The 17,036-nt window shown below is 40.7% G+C and overlaps 1 protein-coding gene across 4 annotated transcripts in view; it reads left to right on the top strand.

Moving 5' to 3' along the window:
* The window catches only part of LOC133208492 (uncharacterized), a 276,640-nt gene that overhangs the window by 129,054 nt on the left and 130,550 nt on the right, over positions 1 to 17,036 (top strand). For all 4 annotated transcript variants that reach the window (XR_009724384.1, XR_009724385.1, XR_009724383.1 and 1 more), the window contains exon 4: positions 5,327 to 5,435. The gene's annotated coding sequence lies outside the window, so the exon portion shown is untranslated. The remainder of the gene's footprint in view (positions 1 to 5,326; positions 5,436 to 17,036) is intronic.

Raw genomic sequence — 17,036 nt, 5'->3', positions numbered from 1 at the left:
GCTGGGCATGGATGCTTTTATTTCAGCCTTAAGCTTCCTGTGAAGCAGCAAAGGAGAAGCAAAATTCCTCCTGCAGCAGTGAAGTAGAGAAAGTGGGACTGCAGCTGTTCTAGACACGATGTCCAGAGGCCCCTGTTTGGGGTCGGGGGAAAGCCTGAGTAGGGGATCGTCTCAGTGCTGGGTTTCACATACAGATGTTTGCAAGGTGGGCCCCTGAGTACCTGCCCCAGCTCCTTTAGCAGCTGTAGCCTGTGTGCTTCAGGCTAGGTTAGGGTACAGCATTTGTGTAGGAATGTGCTTCTGAAATTTATGAAGTGCTGTTGGAATATACACTTCCTTCCCCCCCTCCCTGCTTTGAAAGTGAGAAGTGGGGGGAGGGCAGGGCAGGAGGGAGTAATGTTTTGGGATGTTATGCTAAAAACCTGAGGCTAGTCAGGTGTAATGTAGTTTAGGATGTCTGCTTGAAGATATTTGCAACTGTGAGGGACAAATTGCAGCTTTCACCTCGTGTGCATGCAGTTGAGTTCAGTGGGTGACTTGCTTGCCAAGGCAGAGGTGGGCCGTTTTGCTTTATCATTTTCTCAGCCCTAAACCTCTCACTTTGACCAGATTCCCCAGCCATAACCCAGCTGAGAACCCACTCCTTGTGGGCCCTTAGGATTTCTCATCCATCCTGAACCTTAATTTTATGCTGAGCTTTGAGCAAAGTGCATAAATAACAAGCATCTTCTCTTTGCTCCTATGGGAGATGGCACCACAAGGTAATCTTGATGCTACGTTTTCTCTGTGATGGGGGATGAAGTGATTTCTACTGCTGCTGTTCCTTCTCCTCTTTCACTCCAGTGAGGGATGATAGGGGTCATAGCATGAAATAGGGCAGTGGGAATGACTGTCACAGTGTATATGGGCTTTGGATTGATGTGACCCAGATTTGTATGGTTTGCCTCCTCCCCTATTGTGTTTCCTTTGATGATGAGGTGAGAGGAGAGACTGTGTTCTCTTCTGAGATGCCCATGGGTCACATTACGTTTGGTCTTTATTAGAAAACAAGCCCCAAAATCTCCCTCTCTTCAAACCTTCCAAAACAAGCTGTGGCTTGCGGATAGGATTGAAATAGGTATAAGCAAATATGAATTACTTTTCTGAGGTCCTGAGGCTCAGTTTGCCAGTTTCAATAATATCTTTGGAAGCAACAAAGCCAAACTCTAGGTCATATCGGCAGTGTGTTGACAAAGTGATATGATTTTATTTGTTAAAATAGCAGTCAAAAGATTGTCAGTGGTAGTGATGGTTGTGAAAGTAATCTTTCAGGAAACCTTCCAGTTGCAGGGACAGGCATAACCTTTTTTGGAGAGAAGAACACCAAGACTGGTTTTTAGAAGTATATTTGCATTTCCAGCAATATCTCATAACGAATTCATCTTTAACCTTATTTCACAGTGGTTTTAGAATATAGATGGTCCCCTGCACCCTTCTCCCCTTTTGTGTGTGTGTGTGCATACAAGTGGGTGCTTCTGCAAGGGTGTTGTATCATAAAGCAATTGTCATTTACTGACTTTCTGCACCTGAAGCTGCTTCTTTTGGGCATTTGAGCTGATTTCACGCATCCTGGCATGTGCAGATCTCTAGCCTGGTCCTGACCAACCCTTTATCTGCGAGCACCTTGCAGCTCTGCATGTCCACGGTGCGAAGGCAGCACCAATGTCAAATGCAGTGCCATGGGAGAGGAGTGAGTATGGAAGTTCCCCCCTTGCCGGCACTCCTGTCTTGCTCATGTGTGAAGCCATTCCACATGACCCTAACTGCATGTTGCCCATCAGTTGCTCACTGCCTTCAGCTGTGGGCCTGTGGTGGGCAACACGCTTACTTTCTTTGGCTTGCTTGCATTAAAAGCAGAGGAAAAAGAGAATTTCACCATCCTGTCTGGCCAGTGGTGTGATCAGTAGCCAGGTCTGTTTTGATAGGGCTGGATCCCACCTTTTCACAGGTACGCATCTGTGTGTGTGTACACAGTCTTAGATGAACTTTTTGCAGGAAGATCCTGCAAAAGTAAGTAAGTATACATGTATGAATTTAAGTGACCTGATTTATTCTGTTTTATTTGGTCTGTTTCTCTCCTCTTCCTTCTTTTCTTCCAACTGCTAGGAAGGTCCTGCATTTTTCTTTGCTATGCTTGACAAATGTGTTTCACATGAATTTGGCAGGCTTTTGAAAAGAAGGATTGAGCTTCTGTGACTACTTTTATTTTTAAAGTTTTTTTTCCCTTATACATAAAGCTATTAAAAGGTACAGTTGGTTGCCTGGAGAGAAAAGCTAATACAGAGAAGAGGATTTACTCATTAGTATCTCAGTCATGTATCTTGTATCTTAACTATTCAGTTATTTCCTTCATGAAATATAAACATGTGGTTGCATAAAAAAGTCAACTATTCTATCTGACCATCTTGAATCTTAAACAAAGATGATATTGTTTTGAATGTGTTAAGAAAACCTCCCAGATATTTTTCCTATTTGCAGAGATTATGGTAAACCTTAAATTCAGAATTAGATACCTGAAACCAGGCAGATTTTCAGACCCAATTTTTTTAGATTAATGGAAGATACATTGCAGCTGTCTAACGTATTTTCATGAATACTTATGTTCTGCATGTCTTGTAAAAGGATATAAGAAAAGGCAGTAGTGTTGATTTGTATGAAGGTTTGCTTGCATAAAAATGCAACAAGTACTGTGGCCTGTAGTTCGCTGTTGAAGGTTAGGGCCAATTCAAAAAATTCAGGTGCCCATTGGTTTTGGTGGGTCCAAGCTTGAGAATGAACAGTAAGGTCTACATATTAAACAGCTCATCTCTATTTTGGTGCCCATTCACTTTTTTTTTTTATCTCTTGAGCAACAAAGCATGCATTTTAGGTTATTCTTCCAGAGCTACCTGAGAATTCTGGCTTTCCTTATTCACACCAGCTGCCAGCAGATTTTAAGGTGTGTGTCTCTGTGTCCTTGAATGAGCTATCATAGATGCTGGTGACAGGCTGAGCTTTGAAATGTTTTTTGCAGCCAGCACAGAGTGCATGGGGAGAGAGTCATTACGACCACTTATAGACAATACTTGCTTCATATGTTAGTCTTCTAATAATGAGCTCTTCTCTTTGAGCTGGGGAAGCTAAAGGACTTTGTCATGGTCCACAAAAAGATCTGAGCAACACTTACACATGCTGCTAGGTTTGGTCAGTCAACCAAATTTAGGTTTCATCTTTTGTGTGGCTACCAGAGGTGTCCAAACTCATGTGATTTTTTTTTTTTTTTTTTTTTTTTTTTAGTTTAATGGCTTAAATTAAAAAAACATTAGGCTGTGTGTTTTGAAGATAGGACTTTCTAGTTATGAAGTTCAGTGGTTCTTTTTTGCCATTACTAGTTTAATGTGCAGTACATTCCTCAGCAAGGTAATTAAATACAGCAGTTTGTTTAGATAAATACAATCAGATAAGTTTGTAATAGGAAGAGATTTGTGTTTGTAGATGCTGTATCAGCTCCAGGTGTAAACTGAACCACCAGAAGACTGTGAAAGGAAAGCTCTAAGCCTTGTGTGGTTGGTTATTCTGGACACATTTCCAGCATATTTGGAGAATATTATACTGCACATACATCAAGATTATACAAAAACTGATTGTAAGTTCCTGAGCCACCTATTCGCATAAAACTCCAACTGATAGGTTGTCAGACTAGTGACCTCAGCTATAACCCTCACAGCACTGTGTGTGCATGTGTAGCATGGGATCATTCTGATATACCACAGTGGTATCTTTTGAGGGTGTTTCTTCATATGTGCTACAGAACTTCCCCATATGAGCTGATGACTTGACTGCCTTGGCTGTGAAGTCTTAACTGAAACTAGGTGTTAATCATCCTTCCCTCCTCCCACTTTATTTTTACATGAAGGTTCATAATGTCTTTTATTTAAATTCTTATGGATTTAATTTGGACAAGGATCTTGCTGTCTGGATGGTTAAGACTTGAAATTTTCCCAACTTCAATCCACTTCAGTGTGTTTTATTCGTAGTGCCACAGAAAGCAAAGATGCACTTAACGTTCTTACATATAACAAAAGGTTACTGCTGACAAAATGTCCTTTCTTTTATCTTCCTTGGGGTTTTCAGAATGTTTTGCAGAAGTGAGCTTTTATTTGACTTTTGGAGTGCTGAAGAATCTCTGATACTGTTCATGGGTTAAATCTCTGGGTGCCACAGATCTGTTAGGCCTCAGTGTCTTTAGTTCACACTGCAGGGTTCAGTGTTACAGATGTGTACTTTAAAACTTTGTGATTTCAGACTGGAATGTCTGCATATGTTGATTTTCTGTCAGGGTTATACAAGCGGATGCTACATGTGCATGCATATGCACATGTGCATGCAAATGCACGCATGTAAATTGGTATTTATAATGCTGAATGAAAATTAATTATAAATATAAGGATAAGAAAGAAATGGCATGAGAACATATTTTCACAACAGTATACTTACACAAGTGATATGAAAATATGGAGTTTTCTTGTAGTTTGTCTTAGCTACTGTGTTAGGTCTTTTTTTGCTATTTACTTAATGGCTTAAACCTTGGTCTTACCTTTTGGTTGTTCAACTGCAGTTGCCATCCTGCTGTAGTCTGTGTTTCCAAGATGGGCAGGAGTTACTGTGTGTGCCTCAGGTAGTTACGGAAGGCATGATGTGAAGGATGGGCTGGAAGGTTGCCCACAGCATTCTGCAGTATTACAGGGACACCACCCGCTGCCCAGTACCTTTGTCCTGCTTTTGGAGCTGATTTGGTAAAATAAATAAATAAAAGCCACTGAAAACTAGAGGCCAAAAAGAACAAGAAAATGCATTTCTGAGGGTGGATTTGTCTTCTGTTGACACAATTTGGTTTCCTTTTTGTAGCATGAAAGTTCAATAACTTTATTTCTCCATGCTGTGTTTTAAAGGCACATTCCAGTTGTGTTTCTGCTCAAGAAAGTTTTCAGTAAGGAAGCACTCTTACAGTGATTTTGGATTTCTTCCAGTAACTGAAGAGCTTATGGTGCCTAACTGGGATTTATTGTAACCGAACAGGAAAAATCCTGAAATACAGGACTGCGTAGTTGTATAAAACCATTGTTTCCTGTCGTTTTACAGTTGCTTGACCTTGAATTAGAGCAATGTCTTTGAGTGTCTGCAAGACACAATACAGTATGAACTAATCATTTTAAACATCTATTATAGCCTTGGGTTTTGTTTTTCTTTTTAATTAATGCATTACATAAAATTGCTAAATTTTCCTGTCCTGTTTTCTGTATTTCAGGCTTGAGTCACAGAGTAACGTGGGGATTTACACTTTTGAAGTAGGAATGTGAATGCAATTGAAGGATTTATATGGAGGATTCTGTTCCTTCCTGCTCCAGGAAAGACAGGTGAGTGAATTGTGAGATAATTTGTAATTAGCTCAGTCCTTACTTCTGAAGGTCTTTTGTCAAAACAGGAAGGTACAATTCAGATAGCTGTATGTAAAAATAAAAGAATACACTTCTTAATTGCAAACATCAGTCTTCAGGATTTTCCATTCATGTTCAGTAATAAGAAAGTTTCCATAAAACGTGGTGTGAGTTTTCTATAAGTTCCCGTATCCTCCTATCTCTTTTTGATGTAGAACTTTTTATATTTGGACGCTTTTTGCCCAATGCCAAAGAAATCTGAACTGACAAAACTGACAGCCTTTTTTGAAGCAGTTCTGAAAGAGGCTGCAACCAGAGAAAAGCTCAAGGTGGAGCCTTATTAAATCCCTGTATGTAGTTGTTAGTGAAAGAGACAGGTCAGCATCAGCACCAGATATGTTTATGCTTCGTCTGGGCTACTTGTGAAACGTTAGAGTGGAGGTGATGTGTGAATTAATTCCAGTGGCTGCAAACCCAGGTTTGGTATCTTGCTTCTGCCCTCTCTCACCACTTCCTTGCCCTCAGATGGGAAGAGAAAAACTAGGGGCTAAATGCAGTAGGCAGTAGATGGGAGTTCACTTAAGGATGACTTTGGCTCTGACTGTAGATAAGTGGGGCTATCATTAGAAAAGGGCACACATTATTGTTTCTTTGATTTATTTTTATGGAAATAAAATCTTAACATTCTTATTTCTTCCAACTTTGGGAGTACCCAGCATATACCACCTTTAGGCTTCACCGTCCAGGGCAGCTCGGGATGACCTCCTCAGTTTTCCCATTGTGCACATTTGGGCAGGGAGTGCCATAAAAAAAAAAAAAAGTGGATGTGGATAAGACTCTGTCAGCTTCAAAGAGCCAGAACTGAGATGTTGCCATGCTGCCTACACCCTGCAGCCCAAGAGCAATGCCTCGGGTGGTGTAAGAAGAAAAGACAACATAATGGTGTTGAGGTCTCAGGGACTAAGTCTGAGGTTTTGACTGAAGCAGAGACTGGAGGAGATGCAAGTGTGTGCTGGACTGGAATAGGAGGTATATGGTAAGGTGAAGCAGGCTGCAGTGAGGTAGGGGAGTGTCCCAGCACTTAGAAGGGGAGAAAGGTAGGCAGCAGGGCAAAGTTGGTGTCAGTGGTGTATCAAAGCATCTGGAGCTCAGTGGATGAAGGAGGGAAACAAATGGGAGTAGCAATTTGTGTGGCTTGTCCAGATCAAAGAGTAGGATAAAAAGATGCAGTAGAGTGTGAAGTGGGTGGGAATATTTTTATTGAACCCTGTACACCAAACATATTTTTTTTTCCTCCAGAGATGTTTCTTGGTGGGCTGTACTTGAGAGCAGGTATGAAAGTCTCTGCTGCAGTTTCTGAGAGAGAAAAAGTGAAGACAAATTTGGGGAACCAGAAAAAAGGGTTGAAAACTGTGCTGGCAATAATGAGAAAAGAAGTGTTTTGAGGGGGAGTTTTGGAAGGTAATTGGAAAGCAGGGATCTGCATCAGGAAAGATGGAGTGGTAAGATTTGATTTCCAGGTTTCTAATTTTTTTTCAGTGGTATCATGGGAATGGCAGCTCCTATTGGAGGGAGGGAAAAATCAGCTTTCTTCAGATAGCACAGGAAAAGGCTCACTAGATATGCTTGCATGGACGAAGAATGATTTAATGTAAGTGTGAGAAAGTGATAGAAACATTTTGATCATACTTTCTGTATTTTCTGTTTTTTGAAGAGAGGCCTGCTTACGTTCACACAACTTAATAACCGTGAGCTTACAAACCCATATCTGTCTTGTGGTGCTTTCTAAAAATGTGCTCTATGTTATCCTATCTTTCATATACTGTCTTGCTTTGAAAAAACTTTATTCTGAAGTCAGTCATGAGGAAGTCTAGTTATATGCTGGTCTGCATATTCACTGCTAAGGGTAAGATTAAAATGGTTGTGAATACTTTAAAGATTTGAGCTTGCACAAATAGCATTTGTCGTGTAGTTGGTAGATGGGCTGTCACTCAGTGAGATGTGGCTCCTGCCTGAAACAAGAGCATGTCTGAAGCTGCCTTAATAGATCATAAATTGGCATAGTGTCTCAAAACAGTGACCAGCTTGGCAAAGTATAGAGTAATCTGCTTGTGGTTGTATTCAGTTTTACCTTGTGCCTGCTTTTCCTTTGGCTACAATTGTGCTTATGAAGTGCTTGTCGTTTTATCAGGATGAATCTGGAGGTGCCAAATATATGCCAGAAAAGTACTTGTTACCTTGATCTGTTTTCATGCAGTCTCTGTGTAGTATCATATGGGGCTGGGTGTCTCCTATTTTAACAATTGCTTAAATATGTTGATAAAGTTTGCTTTCAGCAGGGCACTGTGTTCTCCTGGACATCTTGGTGTTGTCTTCAGCTTGGTCTAAGTTAGTTTGAGGGCTTTGTGATCTTGTAGTGGTAAGAGGTAGGTGCTGATGCCTACTGTAGCATGGGTAGATGTGATTTCCAGTGCTATGGCACAGTGGAGGGTGGAGCTTGTCCAGGTGTAGCGATCCTGACCTTTTAAGGAACACTATACTTGCCTTGTATGTGCTTGCCTGATTGCTGTCCCCTCTGTATGCAAGAGCTGGTACTCGTGAGGCTGACACCAAAGCAACGTGACTTGTGTTTACAGCTTTCCACCACTGAAAGCAAGTATTCACAACCTTTCTTTATGCCTAGGAGCGTTTCCGTTCTTAGCTGAGCTAGCTAAGGAGCTTGTCCTCCATATGGCCATGTTGCTCTGTGCCTGTTTCTAACCCTGCACATTAATTAATTTTCTTTTCCTTTTCTTTTTTTTTTTTTTTTCCTTTCCCCAGACCCTTTCAGAATATAGGTATAGAAAGCATTATGTTGTATCTATAAGGATGCTGACCTAGCATCAGATGGAAGAGTATGATGAAGTGATAAATATTTCAAGCCCCTGGCCTTTTATCTCTGGTCTTTTTTTTCCTTAATGCTTCTCAAAGTTAAGTGATTGAAAAGCTTTCCAGATCTGATAACTGTAAAGATTTCAAGTGAAACTTTTGGCTTCTATCCTGGCATGAGATCATACAAAGTGATATTAGCTGAATTTGTACCAGAATTTGAAAAGAAAATGTTGCTTTAAGTCTCTCTCAGCTATTTTTCACCACTGCTGGGCAAATGCTTTCTCATTGGTTAATGTCTGTGTACCATTTTAAAGGTTTCAAAAAACATATGTGTGTACATATACATTTTCTCCACTAATAATGTATTAAATTTGTACTCTTTTGATATTTTATCCTTGCTAGCAGGACTCCTCGGATTTTTTGTTTGTTTTTTTTTTTTTTTTAATAGAAGTTTTAAAATCTAGTGTTGCTGCGAAAACTCATTATAAGAGAAAGCATGTACTGAAACCCTGTTTCTATTCCAGAATTATCTTAAACCAAAATAGCGCTGGGGTACCTCATTTTTAACCTGTCTTTTGGCTGATTGCTGTGATAGGCCTTGGTGAAAGCAATGGTCTTGTACATATGTGTGTACCTATGAACAGTAATGATGTGTCAACTGCATGGGTTTTGTGAGTTTCCTGTACAGAAGCAAAATAAGATAAATAATGCCTTAAGTCAGGCCTTTACATTACCAAACAGGGCTGAACTTCAAGGTTGCAAAACCAAGCAATCAGACCCTAGAAAATTCTACAATTAAAGCTACTCATTCATTCTCTTGGTAAATATTCATTTTGATTGCCTTTAATTAGAGGATTGCATACTTCCCCCTCTCCCCCCACAAGGCCTGCATATCGTTCAGTGCACAGCATGGCTAATACTTAATGAGTGGGTAGGTTGTTGATGTTTTGTTTCTCACCCTTTCTTGTATGGCCTTATTTACTGTGTGGTTGGCAGATGGTGTGCTGAATACAGAACTAATCATTTCCTCATGGAGTTTTTAATGGTGTTAACACCATCAAGAGTTACTTGTTACTGTGTATTTTTCAGGGAATCTTAATCAGGAGTACCAAATAAGACATATATATTTTTATATATATATTTAACCAAACTGTGAACCTTGATTGTTAATGAGGGGAGATAGTTAAAGCACAGTCGCATTGATAGAAATCCTTACTGGAGGAACTAAAAGGTGCTATCGACTCTGTCCCCCAGTACCCCTTCTGTAGCAGCAGAAAACAGTGGGTCAGAGCTCATGCTGGGGCGTGAGATAGCTCCAAAACTGAAGGAATTTGGTGGAGATGTTATAAACAGCTACAGCTTCCCTCTACCCCACCAATGTTTGTATCTTCCTGTTGTTGATTGCATGTAGGAACATAGATTTGCCATACTGACTGTCATCTTCTGTAATCAAAGGTAACCATGCAGTAGATATTTTGTCCAGCAAGCTTAGAGTACCCATTCAGCAACCAGCTCTCCAGCATTCAGTGCATATTTCAGACCTGATAGAAATGAGCAAAGCTTCAAAACTTACAATAAGCTACAGGAAGAGAACACCCTTCATCTGGTTTCTGTCTTTGAAACTGTAAGCTCTTCAGGCTGGAGGCTCTGCCTTTCCATATGTCGATAAAACATTTCAAGCAGTACATTAGTATAAACACCAGTGGATGAGGTCATCATATATCAAACAACATAATTAAATCAGTGCTTTATTCACTGTCTGTGTGTCATTATGGCTGCCTCCTAGGTCACACTGCAGCCTTGAAGATCATGTAAGAACTTGAATGTTGTAACAGCCCTCATAGAAACATTTGCTTTGAAGTTGGTGCTATTTATTTAGAAACCAATCTTCAGAAAAATGTACTTTTGTAAAATGTGGTTCTATTTTGAAAAGCCATGTAAAAGGGAAACGCTTATTATTGATTTTTGTCATAAATTGCCATGCATGACTGTCAGCCCTCTGCTGCTGATCACATGATTGTGATGAGATTTCTTGGTTGATTAGAGGTCTGAAAGCAATTGAGTGGGTTATTGGAAAAGACCCTGTTTCTCAGAGAGGAGCGCAAGCTTGAAGTGATACCTTTTAAGGAACCAGACTTTGGACATTTTTATGAAAGTCTGCAGGTTTTAGAATTTAAGTGATGCTTATTTTGCCTGCTACTTTAAAGTGCACTCACTTTAAAACAATATAGGAAAATATTTTGAGCAAGATCCTCCTTCCCCCTTTCACAATTCTGGTACCCACACTTTAAATCTTACCTTATGTCAGCACCTATGTATGCTTTATAGCAATAGATATTTATGTGTGTTTTATAAGGATGTAGGCTACCAATTTTGTCTAAGCAATAAGGTACTTTGAAGTCTGAAGTCATAAACCTAGATATGCACGTAAGCCTCGTGCTTCACCAAGTACGATGCCTTGGGCATGTGTTATTGCTTACCTATGCCATAATTACTGTACACATGTAGCTACAGGAATATATCCATTTGGTTTTCCTACTGTAAACTTTCAGATGACTTGCTAATCTAGGCCACTACTCAGAAAGAAGGGCTGGTCTGAGATCTTAATAATTACAAAGCTGGCACACAAACTTCAATATTAAGACTCTCCCAGATTCACCTGAAATCAGGTTGCATTCATTTTCTTTTTTTTTCCTTTTTTTTTTTTCTTTTTTAATATGAGCCCAACAGCATGCAAAGTTGTGATGATGTTGCTTGACCTGCTGTCTCCCAGTCTTGATGGCTAGGGAAAAAGTGGGAAAGATATTTAGGGTTCATAATCTCTTGGCTTTGCCATAAATGAAGGAATTCTTGTTCCTTTTTTTTTCTGTTTTTCCTTTCCTGTGGGTGTTTTGGGTGTTTTCTTAATTAGTTCATATTAATAGATTTACTGGAGTAATACTTGTTCTTCCTTCTTAATATTTATCTGTCTAAATGCTTATCCTCATATCCGTAATGAAGGCACAAAACAGTTGAGTTGACACCATATGTTGTAGGCTGCTATTTGCTAAATTTGAGCCTGAAAGCAGGAGAGTGAAGAGAGATCAAAGGCAGGTCTTTAGTGTTCTGCAGGATAGGTGGCCCCCCTGAAATCAAACATAAAAGCAAAGTTGTGCAGCTTACCCATATAGACACACTGCGGGTGGAGGTCATCTGTCAGCCGGGGACTAGTTTGCCTTCTAATGCAATTCCACAGACCCATTGCTGCAAAGATGAGAAGTGGCAGATGAGGATGAAGAAGGACTTGCTGGGTCCTGCTGGAGGTTAGAGTCAGTAGTTCCCGCTAGGTAGCTCCCCCTCCAGGAAAAGCAGGGCTCCTGGCAAGGTAGGAAAGCTGTGGGAGGGTAGGGAAGGCTATTTGCCCCCAGGCTAAAGTTGGAAATCACCTGGCTCCTTCTCAGCTTGTGAAATAACAGCAAGGAGAAAAGTCTGTTATCCTGTCTGAAGATGTGTACCTTCATGTGGTTCTGGGGTGCTAGAGAGGACTTAGTTCTCCCTTGCTCAGCCTCTCTTCAGAACTCTGCTGTTCTGAGACATTTGTTTTCCTCTTCAGTAACAGAATCTGAGCAGGGGTTAAAAAAAGATCACTGGCTGACAACAAAAGTATAGGATGCTCAATACGAGCATTTCCAGTGTCTTCAGAAAATTAATTTTATTATGTTGTTTTAGTGTCTTGATTGTTGAGTGGGTAGGCCCTTGGTAAAATTCCTGATAAAAAGAATAGATACTATGTTGGTTTTACACCTTTTTTTTTATGCCTCTGCTCACATTCCATTATTTTGCTGTGATCTTTTTTCTAAAATTGCCAAAGTAAAACAAAAGTGGTAAACCCTAATTTAGAGGTGTTAGCAAGAGCTGGCTCACCCTGATAAGGGTCAGTCAGGCTTCACTGGTTCTTTATTATAATCCACTACCCACTGCGGTTTATCCTCACTGAATATTATGCTTCTGTTATACTTGCTATCATCTCTGTGCAGATGATAGCTTAATACTTGCAAATGACCTAAATACAACGAACAGCAAGCCAGCAAAACTCTGAAAACATACCCCTAAGAGAAGACAAGGGCAATACTGGCAAACTTGTTTTTCTTAGGACAAGTGTGAACGAGTACTGGATGTAAAGAAAATTTATCTTCTTTTCCCTCCCCTTGCTACAGGGTTGTAATTCTCATTTCTGTTCACAGTCATCTAAGCAAGCTCAGGTGTGTTGAGCAGCAGTGCCTATTTGCTTGTACATAGCATACTATGCCTACAGTACAAAGTGATGTGCAGCTTTCAACCAGGAGCCAGCTCAGAACACAGGCAGAGCAAGCTCAGGTCTGTCTGTACCTGCCTGCATAGAGAGATCCTTAGAAGAAAGAAGAGACACCCATTTTCTCCTTATTACTGCATTACACCAGAGGCTAATGCTCTAATTAAAACTTGCAGTTAGCAGTGGTTTGTTATAACTGCTGTAAATTTTAGTCATGTTGAGACTTCCTGGTGATGGGAGGAGAGGCACAGAGAAACCAGTTAGCACAAACAAGGGTTCTCATGTAGTTGGCTATAGCAGCCCTGTCCCATCTTCCATGAATTTCATTGTGGCATCATCTATGGCACTTTGTACCAGGAAAATTACTAAATAGCTTAAGAGAAAATGTGAGTAATGCTGTATAGTGGAGAAGCTAACATCTGTCTTGCTTTGCAAGAGGTTCTAGTCATGTCTTCCTGGGCAGGAAAGGGAAGAACTGCTGGTCAAGGCTCAAAACAACCTTGGTGTTACCTTTACCTCGGTTCATTGCTTCCATTGGTCTGACACAGTGGGAGAAAAACTAGGAACTCTGTTAACAGTGATGGTAAGATTAAGAAATATGCATTTTAATAAAGGCATTTGAGAATGGGTTTGCAGATGTTAAAAGTAGAGAAACATAAACTTGGAAAAGGAGTGGTTTTCTCAGTGAGTCTCACTTTTTACCTCCTCAGTCACTGTATTCATTTACGTTGGTTATTCTGATAGCTGCTCAATTGCTGTGCCAGGTTACTGTCTTCTGCTCGCTTTTATGAGCTGGATGGCTGAAAATGCCTTCCTTCCAAATATTCATTTGCTATCCTACTCTGTGCTTTTTCCACTACTAGACCAAGGAAGAATGCCCAATTCATTTCCTTTCTGGGACAGGAGGACTTGATCATATGAGAGCTATCAAAAGAGGTGTAGTCTGGCATGTAACTACCTTTTCCCTTCTACAGGTGTGTTTTTCTCTTGGGCAGCCTTGGCAGAAAGCTGCAAATCTGGATGTGCTCTCTCCATTAAGCATTGTTTAGCAGTCTGGGTTTGGGATGGAGGAGCAGAATGGCATTGAGTTGATGGGGTTGTATTCACGTGGAGCCTCTGCTTCCTGTCACAATGTATTTGCCCTGACATAAGAAGCTGGCATAACATCACTGTGGGTGTTGCCAGCAATTTCTTCTTTTAATATTAAATTTTGGGAAAAAAAAGCAATAAATGTTTTCTTTCTAAAAAGAAAGAGAAAACCTCAAAAGATCTCAGCTGGCTCTATGTGCCCTATAGGTATGTCTGGTTGTTTTTTGATGAGCAAGCTGCTGTCCTCCTCCTGTTTACCTCTCTGAAAGGAAGTGTCTGTTGACATAGTCTGTGTTTCAATCATCTTTATTATAGAGTGCTCTGGGAAGCCTTTGGGGCAAGTTGAGCCAGCCTCTAAAAGCAGCTTCTTGGTCACAAAGAGAGATGAGCCTGACCAGACACCCACAGTTTGTGTTCTTTTATTGCAGAGATCTGTGCCCTGATAACCTCCGACCCTGCAGCAGCTGAGGTCAGCTTAATTTGGAGTAGTGCATTAGGGGTGGCGGGCAGGTTTTTCACTGCTTACTATACCTACCCTTGCACAGCAGCCAGTATGGGGGCTGCTGTGCTGCTGGGAGCTGACCTCGGTGCCTAACTGGACAGAGGCTGGGGTTTTCCTTCAGTGGGAGTGCTGTTTGGGAGCTAACAGGCTTGAGGGGCAGCTCACAGGCATCCTTCCCCTTCCTCAGTCCCACGTGTTTTCTGTGCATACTCTCACCATGGGGTGCTGCTTAGTGTTTGTTGCCCTTAGTGTGGCTCAAACATTTGCAAGACTTCATAAGTTATTACCTATTCAAGGCTCTTTCTCTGAACAGTGTCCAAAGCATTGTACAGTTCAGGTTTGTGTTCGGATGGTTGGTCACTGCATTTGTTAGAGAGCTGCTGTTAATGACTGGTCGTATCATCAAAGCTGTCTGTTAATGTTTGCATGAGGAGAGTTTTATTTCAGGTTGAAGTTTGTGCATTACAGCTCAACCATTGTGGGTAAAAACAAACTGTGGATAATTTGCATGTTGTTATGGTAGTGCCTTGTATTATTCTGTGCTCTTGTAAGCCTTTCAAATAGGTGAAGTTAGCTTTTGGTCTTTCTCTATGATGAGCTCTCGATATATGCTCATAAAAATGATGCTATACAGAGAGCATCCATCTTCTTGATAAAAGGTGGGGCCCTGAGTGACCATGATGTGCCCTCAAGGTCTCTTTCTCCAGATCTGCACAGCTGCCTGCCATCACTGAGGGGCTAAACCCATCCATCTTTTGAAAGAAGAATGGTTTTATACTGTGCTAATAAGGAGTGAGTTATAAACCTTCCCCTCTCAAGATGTCTTCAGCCTCCATGCATAGCTTTATTTTATCATCAATAGTCCATACCTTAAGATATTTGCAGTCTCTGTCAAAAATTGTTACCCAGGTAAGATACAGATAGTTAAGGAACAGGGTATGAGTGACCTAGTTGTCAAGTGGAAAGCACTTCCTGTGGGACATGGGGAGCTGCCTAACAGATACATATTCAAATATCAACTAAAATAATTTGGAGTCATGCACTGATGATGAAAGCAGCTTGTTCCTTCATTGTAGCCAAAGATTTCAAGGGCCAAATTCACTACAAATGTAAACAGTGTTGCAAATTACATGTTAAAGCACAATTGTTCCCCTGCAGGCTATAAATAACTCCTATTTTAAGTCACTGGGGTTATTTGTCCCCTGTGGGAGACACTGTAGTCTGTGGTGTAGCTGACCAGAAAATGGTTGTTAGTGATAAAGTGGTGTAATTTGCATTGATTTATTATTCATTGGCTGTACAGATCAAGTGCAGCTTTCCCAGTGAGAGGGATAGACAGCAAATTCTTTTGTCACTTTAAACAAATGTCCCTGCTGAGTATAACAGAGAGATGTTATTGTAACTCAGTGGAGTTTATCACACACCTTCTCGCTTGTAACTCTCTCAGATCTGTAACATACTGCAGTAAGAGTTGACTCCAAACTTAATTTTGGTCTGTCTGTGTAAAACAGGCTTGATAAGTACTAGCAGATGTGTGTATACGTGTGTGTATATATATAAATATATATATAAAAGACAGCTCCTTGAATTTGTCTAAATTCCCTGCATCTAGTAACATGTATGTCCTGCTTTAGAAGCTCTAGTGCTTGCTTCTAACATCATGCATCCAAAACAATAGTTTTTTATTGGCTATAGAGCAGATGAATTTGTGTTTGTTGTGGTCAAAATTAAGTTAAAAATAGCCCACGATAATTTTTGTGAGGTTTTCTTCTGAAAGTGTTAACTTCAGAGCTTCTAGGTATTGTAAGACATAGTATAGTTGACGTGTGATATTATCAGAGTATATTTTGTTGCTCCTCTGAAAACTGTCTTCTTGGAAGAAGAAAACTGATAAAGACTGGTTCTTGGATTTCTTTTCTCTCGCCCTCTGTCTTTTTAAGTCAGCTTTCTATGTCTGGTGGTTGTAGAAGAAAACCTGGCAGTATTAATCAAATGATGTTTCAATCTCAAAAATGAGAAAGCTAACTAAAAAGGAAGAATATTGCCTTTAAGTGTTATTTTTAAGTTAGCCTTGGGAAGAAAGAAGGTATTTTATATTCAGATTTAGTATGTGTGTGTGTGTGTGTGTGTATGTGTATGTGTGTACACTCCTGCAGGTGTTGAACAATCACTCCTTCCTAGGCTATTGACAGCACTGATTTCAACTGTTGTGCACACATGCAGTTGGTGCCTTACAGATGATGGCACTGTGCAAACACAAGTACCAGACTTGTCTATTTGACAGTGCAACCACAGTGTTCGCTGTATGTTTACTTAATATCAGCCTCCATCAGTGAGTCCCAAGTTACAATCTGCCTGTGAATAAATACCATGTCCTGTCATGGGCAGTTGTTCACAGCCTGGAATAAACTTGTGGAAGAGAGGTGCTGGGGGCTGGAGCACTTCCCATACAAACACAAGCTAATAAAATTGGGTCTGTTCAGCCTGGAGAAGAGCAAGCTGTTTAGGAGACCTCATAACAGCCTTCCAGTACCTACAAGGGTGCTGGAGAGGGACTCAAAATGCGGACTGCAGACTGGAGTGATGTGACAAGGTGTAATGGGCTTAAACTTAAACAGGGGAGGGTGGTGAGGCACTGGAATGGGTTGCCCAAGAAAGCTGTGAATGCTTCCTCCCTGGCAGTGTTCATGGCCAGGTTGGACAGAGCCTTGGGCAACATGGCTTAGTGGGAGGTGTCCCTGCCCATGGCAGGGGGGTTGGAACTTGATGATGTTAAGGTCCTTTCCAACCCTAACAATTCTATGATTAACTATAAATTGCTCTTTTG

This window comes from Neopsephotus bourkii, unplaced genomic scaffold (assembly GCF_033783945.1).
Source record: "Neopsephotus bourkii isolate Nb327-2 ecotype Australia unplaced genomic scaffold, CSIRO-AGI_Nbou_v1 NB_272, whole genome shotgun sequence".
Taxonomy (NCBI): Eukaryota; Metazoa; Chordata; class Aves; order Psittaciformes; family Psittacidae; genus Neopsephotus; species Neopsephotus bourkii.
Note: the sequence above shows the minus strand (reverse complement) of the source record. Positions and strands in the feature narration are given on the sequence as shown.